Source organism: Etheostoma cragini, chromosome 2 (genome assembly GCF_013103735.1).
Source record: "Etheostoma cragini isolate CJK2018 chromosome 2, CSU_Ecrag_1.0, whole genome shotgun sequence".
Lineage (NCBI taxonomy): Eukaryota > Metazoa > Chordata > Actinopteri > Perciformes > Percidae > Etheostoma > Etheostoma cragini.
In genome coordinates this window covers 5,742,993-5,749,514 of record NC_048408.1, presented here as the reverse complement: position 1 = coordinate 5,749,514, position 6,522 = coordinate 5,742,993, and the positions used below count along the sequence as shown (strand labels likewise).

The 6,522-nt window shown below is 38.2% G+C and overlaps 1 long non-coding RNA gene across 1 annotated transcript; it reads left to right on the top strand.

Annotated features, from left to right (window-relative positions):
- The first annotated feature begins 1,597 nt into the window (after window positions 1–1,597).
- Window positions 1,598–2,546, top strand: LOC117961412. The gene is made up of 3 exons (XR_004660399.1): window positions 1,598–1,867; window positions 2,192–2,362; window positions 2,470–2,546. It is a non-coding gene; the product is annotated as an uncharacterized LOC117961412 (long non-coding RNA).
- The last annotated feature ends 3,976 nt before the right edge of the window (window positions 2,547–6,522 follow it).

Here is a 6,522-nt window from a genome sequence, read left to right as displayed (position 1 = left end):
GCCAAATGATCTTAGAGTTTTGAGAATGTAATTTCTGTTTCAAGAAATGAGCCAAACCAATGGAGAAAAACTGTAACAGAGAGTCACACTGAATAAGGATTGAAGCTGGTTTAACAGTATAATTCATTTTTAGAGTAGCCTGAAAAAGTGTTTACCATGGATTTTACAGATACTCTTTTTCAGGCTACTTTAAATCGGTTAAATTCCAAGTCTGGGTGAGACATCACATATTCAGTGTGACCCTCAGGTACTACTGGAGCATTCTAATGGGGGATTTTAAAATTAAGGGCTTAAAAGAAAAGCTATATGGACAATTTTTTTTAGGCTGTTGAAGGCATATTTTACTCTTTTTCAGGCTACTCTCACATGGAATCTTCTTGTTAAGTCCATGATTTTACAGGAGAGACAAAAAGAATATGTGATGTCTGCCACAGACTTGAAATGAAGCTAGTTTAACAGTAGACTTCCTTTTTAGAATAGCCTGAACAAGAGTGAAACATGGCTTTAACAGCCTGAAACATATTTCAAATATAGCTTGATTTGGACATGTAATTTAAAAATCATACTTAAGAATGGTCCGATATTACCTGAGTCACACACTGGAAATATGAAGTCTCACACAGAATTGGAATGAAGCTGGCTTAACCGGAGGATTTCTTTTATCAGTAGCCTGACTAAAATATGGCTTTAACAGCGTGAAAAAGATTTACTTGGACATTTAAACCTTTAAGTTTAAAATCCTACATCAGAATGCTCCGATATTACCCAAGAGACACACTGGATATGTGATGTCTCACCCAGAGTTGGAATAAAGCTAGCATAACAGGAGGTTTCTAATTTAGAGTAGACTGAAAAAGTGTAAAATAATAATAATATAACAGCCTGAACTAATTTCAAAATGGCGTCCGGCTTCCCAGACCCCCAGCTGGCGTCTTTCCCCCTGATTCCCCTTGGCACCGGTTCCCGGGGTTCCTCCGACAATGGTCGTTGGGGTTCCCTTTGGGGTTCCCCTGGACCCGGTTCTGGGGGTTCCCCTGGACCCCAGGGTCCAGTTTTCATTCCTGCTTTTGTGCCTGTTTGTGTACCCATCTCTGTGCCCGTCCCTGTGCTCTTTTCTGTCCCTGTGCTTGTCTCTGTCCTTGATTTTGTCTCAGTTGCTGTCACCGTTCCAGTCCCTGTCATCGTCTCTGTCTCCGTCTTCCTCCCTACCCCAGTGTCTGTCCCGTCCGTCCCATCTTTGTCTAAGCCTGTCCCTTCTGAATCCATCCCGTCTGTGTCTAAGCCTGTCCTGTCTGTCTCTCAGTTTGTCCCGTCTAAGTCTGTCCCGTCTGTGTCTGAGTCGGTTCCATCTGTCTCTAAGCTTGTCCCGACCGAGTCTGTCCAGCCACAAGGGGCCCTCTGTTCCTGGATCCCTATTTTGTGCGCCCTTTCCGGGGCCTTCTCTATCACCTCTGAGGCGCCCACCGGTGAGCTCTCTGGTGCGATCTTTTGTGCGCTCTCTCATTTTTTTTTTACATTTAATTCTGAAGTTTCTAGAAGTAAGTCCATAAAGTTCTAAAAGATAGTGTTGATTGTTGATTCAAGTATATTCCCCACATTAAAATGAACTTTCATATTGATGGTGAATTTTCTGTAATTCCAACAACGTCATTTACACTATGTAGTTAACAGATGGTGTTTTAGATTTTTGGTTTCACCGACAGCAACAAATGTCAACACAGAATTAGACGGAAAATAAGGCGACAAAAGACTACTTTGCAGGCCATGCTTGCCAAGTACAAAAGCCTTGTTACACCCGAGCAAGCAGTTTGCATCGATCATATTCTGGACACAGAACATCCCTGGCCTTGGCAAATAACACAGAATGGTTTGCCTAATATGTATTGTGTGCATGCTATAGTATCTATAAAGTAAGGAATCACTGTCTGTGTCTGTTCTTTACTTTTCTCAACAACCAATTGCTATGTCAAGTTATTTGGATGTGAAATGTTAAAGATTTCATTAAAAGACATTAACCTCTCCAAAATGGTGTTTGAATCTGGAAGCAGTATGCCTGCAGGCAAGCATTTATCAGATTTACAGTTTTCTACAGGTACCACACTAGTGCATGTGAGGGAGAGAAATTATATCCGAAACTACATTCTTTGTGCATTAGTCATTCTCATCTATGTACAGTACGTATGTGTTGCAGACGCTGTTGATTTCAGCACAAAAGGAAGTCTTTGATAGGGTCATGGCAGTTCAAAGGCTTCAAGAGGAGAAGAAGATCCCTGTGAAAGAGATCAAGTAGCACTGAGACTCTCTGAAGGCCCATGTGTCTTGTCTGAGTGGTCTCTCCATTAAGGTGAAAACACCCAGCAAGGTGCACATCTATATGAAATGCTTGTATCACGTTTCATCAAGTCATGTTTAATTTTTTTTGGACTTGTTGCTTACCTGTATAGTGTCACATTTTGTCCCTTTTACAAGGACATCTCACAGAAAATGCAAAGAAGGGTCTCACTTGCATCAAAGAGTTACAAAGGCGTGCAAGAAACGTCTTCCTGTCTAACCCAACAAATGACAATCAGGTTTTTTCTGGAGGGAGCTACTGGAACTGTTGGGTCATTGTAAATTATGGAGTGTGGTCTAGACATACTCTATCTGTAAAGTGTCTCGAGATAAAGCAAATAAAATTGAATTGAATTAAAAATTCTCTCTTACAAGTAAAAGTCCTGCAGTGAATGTTAATTAACATTAAGTAATGTGTAAGCCTGAAGTCTTTACGCTGGCTCCCTGTGCCTCAAAAAATTGATGTCAAAGTACTTTTGCTAGTTTTTAAATCACTAAATGATTTAGGGCAAAAATACATTTCTGATCTTCTACTACACTATGAACAATCCAGACCTCTCAGGTTGTCTGGGAAAGGTCTGCTTTCTGTCAAAGAGTCTAAAAAGGGGGGAAAGCAACATTCAGTTTCTATGCTCCTCATATCTGGAACAAACTTCCAGCTACTCTCAGTTCTCTTAAATAAAGGCTAAAGACCTTTCTTTTTGATGTTGCCTTTCTTTAATGTTTAATTTCTTATACTGCACTGTAACTTTTATTATTGTATTTATCTGTTTTTTATTTTTTATTTTCAACTGTTTATTCTTGTGTTTTATTTTGTAACTGTTTTTGTGTAAAGCACTTTGAATTGCCCTGTTTCTGAAATGTGCTATACAAATAAAGATGCCGTGCCTCGCCTTGCCTTACCACCTGATCCAGAGGCCCTATCCCTACAGATGTTCATTCCTGACGATCTGCTGTGCACTGACCTGGCTCTGCATTAGATGCATTTACATATTGTGTGCTAGATTTCTCTCAGGATAAGGCCTAGCATTCCCTACCTACATCTGCTTACCTGGTCAATGCAGGAAATGTCTAGTGACCATAATCAAAACCAAAGCACATGTACTCTTTCATTTCCTGTGTGCTTTGTTTAAATGAGCTATTGATTTTATCATTAGTTCTTATTATGTTTGATGCAATTCAGTTTGCAATGTTTTTGAACAGTGTTGAATGGTTTTATTGAAGCGTTCTATGAGTCAAGGTCACATGAAAACTGTCCCTTAAAACAAGATTGATTTTACACATAGTTGTAGCTTCAACAGGAGTATATACTACTGTGTCCCAATCATGTAACTAGTGGTCAGTGCAACTTGGAATGTTACGAAATTAAGGCTCACAATCAAAATCCTAATGTAGAATACAAATGAGATATTTACTTGCAGACCCTCACTGTTGAGCTCCAGTACATCACATAAACCTTAATAACTCCAAATTCATTGTAAGTTCAATAGGCCTTTTAATAAGAGTGAATTGAAATGTCAGTTTTATTTGAACAGTGCAGTGTAATCAATATACGTAACAGCATGATACATATGAATGGATGTGCGTCTGTGATTCGAGCTGGATTTTAAACCATGAACACTGCTTTCATGAATCATTCCAGTCTTTGGCTGGCTCCCAGGTGTCATCCCACACGTTGCCACTGTCCGTAAATTAAAGACAAAACACACAAAATAAAAGTTAAACGAATAACCCCAGCTGTGATGTGGAACATGTCCTCTGTCTTCATGTCATGTTACATGTTCTGAATTCCACAATATAAACAACAAAAGTCTTTATGAGAACACAACACGCTTGAACAAATGTACAAATTCATAATGATGTAGTAACTAAAGTATTGTCAGTATATAAACATGTTTCCAGTCCAAGACACCAGTTTATAGGACCTACCATGTCCACTTTATTTTTACTTCTTCTTTTCCCTAAAAAAAATGACATATAGACAAAAGTTAGAATTAGTTAAGAAGTAATAACAGTTGCAATAACTTTTTAAGGACGTTTCTGAGAAAGTAAAATTGTCTTCTATAGCATAAGTCAATTTGTCATATTACTATTCATTTTCCTTAAACTTATTACAGTATGCGTTACAGTATACATCTAGGTTTTCGAGTATACTGAAACACTATCAGTTGGGGCCGTAGTAAAGAATTAAATTTCTGGTTGAAGTGTGTAACACATAGCACTAAATCTCCATAGTTCATAAATCACACTCCCTCCATAGCTGCATTCCCAATTTTCAATGGCTGGACATTAACTGGGTGAAATTTATGTGTCCTGTACAATGTCCTGTTGTGTGCTACATGCGTGCAAGTAAAACTCTGGGCCATGTTTGCACTGGATTTTCAGGACATTGAGTTTTTATGAAAATGGCTCTTGTTAGCAGACGGAACATGGGCCAAACATCAAAGTACACCTAAAAGAACGTCAAAGTCATAGAATTTCTCTTAAAGATGCTTTCAGTCATTTTGAATAAAACAGAAAGGGTGTTTCACCTTATAATAGCTGAGTTCTGCAAGTGATTGAGTTGGTCAGGTATATTGGCAAGACCTGGGTCCTAGAGCTCATCCCTGATCTGCGCAGGCTCTTGCTCCAAATAACATCAGCAGCTGTGTTTGTGATATTGTGGCTTCCTTTATAGCCACAGAGGCAAAATTCCTCCTGATGTTGCTGTTGACTGTTTTACCGCTCTGTATGGTATAACTGTGACCAATTAAAAATAAAGACGTGGAGTCAGACGGCATCACCAAACTGTTGGCTTGGGCCTCCACCATTCAGACAGTGAATACCAAACACTGACACTGACACCTCTCCCTTCTCATTAGGGCGGAATCCCAAATGCTGCCAGACTACAGAAGTCCTGCTCTTCTTCCAGACTTGCCATCTTCCCCCCCCCCCCCCCTTTCTCTCCCCCAAACTGTCACATGATGACAATCACACATAAGCATTTTTAGGTATTACAAATTAATATTAATTATATAATTATAAATTATATGTAATATGTGATCCTTGTCTCTGCACTGCATTTTTTATACTGACAGTATTGAAACTGATACCGTTGCTGTTTTTAAGACCCCGTGGTTTACCGCCCAACTCTAGTACAGACCCCAAGAAAAATCATCAATTATATATATGTTTTTTCAGTGAAACTGAAACTGAAATGCAATGACTATATTATTTTACTGAATGCAAACACTATATTAGGTAAATCAACAAACATCTTGTAGGCATATCATACAGCCCTATGACCCACCTATATTTTCCTACCCATCTGGCGACTGTGATAATTATATAATTATCTGGAAGCCAACGTCTTGCAATTTGAGAACTCTGAAGAATTACCGACAACTGGGCAGCATATCAGATCTTGCCGTTATTTTTTTATTTTTTTAATGGAGGAGTCCCTGTTGGTTTTTTCTCCTGTTTTTTTTCTTTTTTTTTTGCTTCTGCTTACTTGGGAAGCAGAAAAGGCCGGCAAAACCTGTTTTTCTGTTGATCCGGTTGGGAGCCTGGCCGGGAGGACACGGTTGCAGTTTGAGTTTTGTCATTTCTGCAAATGAGAATTATATGTGTAAGGATTGTTTCTAATGTGATATTAAAATGAGCCATTAATTGTTAACAACAGCTCATGGTTTTACTGAACCAGAAAATTACACAGCAAGTAACACCATCTCTATTAATTTATTCATAAAAACATCTAACAATTTAAATCCTTTCAGTACAGAAAGAATATAGTTGATTTGAAACACAAATGAGATACAGTTTGAACAATTGCAAAAAGCCTAATTTAAACAAATTGTCAGTCATCTGTGACTGGAATTGTAATTATTATCCTTTATAAAAAAAAGTAATTAAATGACTCTGTAAGCAATCTTAGAGAAAATTACCTTAACTAAGCAAAGTAAAAAACGTACTTAGAACTAGTAACTGATTAGATACAGTGTTTGATTATAAATCTACCAACAAATGTTAGACATGCATTTTTTAACTGTCTAAACAACATATTTACTGTGTTTCTCTGCCACTACTTCACCAACACATCTGGCCAATATTTTAGTAAATCTACTGTTATTGCTAACTACATTAACCTCATGTTGAGAAGGAATAAGATAGACAATAGCAGTAGGAAACCTTCTCAGGCTATATCAAGTTCAA